Genomic DNA, 2,124 nt, shown 5'->3' on the forward strand with positions numbered 1-2,124 from the left:
GAACATTTGCTAAATAAATGAATGAATTGAAGAACCAATAAATAATTGACTAAAAATGAAAGTTAAAGAAGAAACAAAATATATATCAATCAATATACATATTGATCAGTGGAATAAATGGTGTAGCAGAATAATCCCAATTTGCTACTAATAATCCATGTGTGTACAATCAAACCTACCAGTATCTGTGCTTGGACGTTTTTAGCCTCAGTAAAGAGGCTTCCTTCCTCTGATTCAAGCAAATCCCTTCACCTATGATTTAGTTTTGCTGTCTCTCTATGTTCTCAGGAACTCATTTGCCATAAATTACTCTTCCCTTCTCCATTTTCCACCTTTTCTCCATTGATTATTTTCCTTCAACAAGTAAGTATACTCCACTTTGCCCTAAACTAAACACACACAAGGAAACACATTCTTTTAACTCCCTTACCACTTCATCTCTCTCTGTTCCCAGTCCAACCTGTAGTATTTAGGTTGGTGCAAAAGTAATTGCAGTTTTAGCATTGTTGGAAATTGGCCATTTGATTCAAAATGGGATATAAAGCACCAGAGACAACTTGCAACATCAACAACACATTTGGCCCAGTACCTGCTAATGGACGTATAGCGCAGTGGTGGTTCAAGAAGTTTTGCAAAGGTATGAGAGCCTTGAAGATGAGGAGCACAGTGGTTGGCCATCGTGAGTTGACAAGGACCAACTGAGAGCCGTCACGGAAGCTGATCCTCTTACAGCTACATGAGAAGGTGTGGAAGAACTCCATGTTGACCATTCTATAGTTCAGCATTTGAAGCAAAATGGAAAGGTGAAAAAGCTCAATAAATGGGTGCCTCATGAACTGACCGAAAATCAAAAAAAATCATTGTTTTGAAGTGTCATCTTCTCTTCTTGTACAGAATAAGAATGAACCATTTCTCAATTGGATTATGACATATGACAAAAAGTGGATTTTCTATATCAACCGGCAACCTGCAATGACCAGCTCAGTAGTTGAATGGAGAAGCAGCTCCAAAGCATTTACCAAAGCCAAACTTGCACCACAAAAAGGTCATAGTCACTGTTTGGTGGTCTGCTGCTGATCTGATCCACTATAGCTTTCTGAATCCTGGTGAAACCATTATATCTGAGAACTATGCTCAGCAAATTGACTAGATGCACCAAAAACTGCAATGCCTGCAGCCGGCATTGGTCAACAGAAAGGGCCCAATTCTTCTCCAAGACAACGCCCGACCACATGTGGCACAACCAATGCTTCCAAAGTTGAATAAATTGGGCTATGAAGTTTTGCCTCATCTGCCATATTCACCTGACCTCTTGCCAACTGATTACCACTTCTTCAAGCATCTCAACAACTTTTTGCAGGGAAAATTGGTCCACAACCAGCAGGATGCAGAAAATACTTTTCAAGAGTTCATTGAATCTGGAAGCATGGATTTTTACACTACAGGAATAAACAAACCTATTTCTCATGGGCAAAAATGTGTTGATTGTAATGGTTCCAATTTTGATTAATAAAGATATATTTGAGCCTGGTTATAATTATTTAAAATTCACAGTCCAAAACTGCAATTGCTTTTGCACCACCAACTTAATAGATCATGAAAAATACAATCTACACTTTCTATTTCCACTAACTTACCTTTCATTCGTTTTTTAATCCGCTGCCAGTGTCCTTTCCGTTATCCCTACAATGTATCCCTTTTGGAGAGATAAAATATTAATAATAATGAATAATAAAAAAATTATGATGATGATTATGACAATAACAACAGCATATTACTGAGTGCTTCCCATGTACCAGGCATTGTTCTAATTAGTTGTGTGTTTTAATTTAATATTCATGGCAACTCTGTGAGAAGGAGCTGACACTGAAACACATAGAGCTTAATGAAAAAACACAATTATTAATATTAGTGGTAAAGTCAGGATTTGAATCCAATCAGTAGGCTTCAAAACACACACTTTTAACTGCTGGTATATAATGACTGTCACCAAAGATTATGAAAGAACTATGTGACTTCTTTCCCAGTGTAACTTTGTTGATTGAATATATATTCTTTTAAAAAGTATTCAAATAGAATCCTTAGGAAATACCTAACTTTGGGTGAAATTTTAGTCTCTTCTGT

The 2,124-nt window shown here is 36.8% G+C and overlaps 1 pseudogene; it reads left to right on the plus strand.

The window, feature by feature from the left end:
• Positions 1-531: 531 nt before the first annotated feature.
• Positions 532-1,510, plus strand: LOC123632251 (annotated as a pseudogene).
• Positions 1,511-2,124: the final 614 nt, after the last annotated feature.

The sequence above is a fragment of the Lemur catta genome, chromosome 2, assembly GCF_020740605.2.
Source record: "Lemur catta isolate mLemCat1 chromosome 2, mLemCat1.pri, whole genome shotgun sequence".
NCBI classification, from domain to species: domain Eukaryota; kingdom Metazoa; phylum Chordata; class Mammalia; order Primates; family Lemuridae; genus Lemur; species Lemur catta.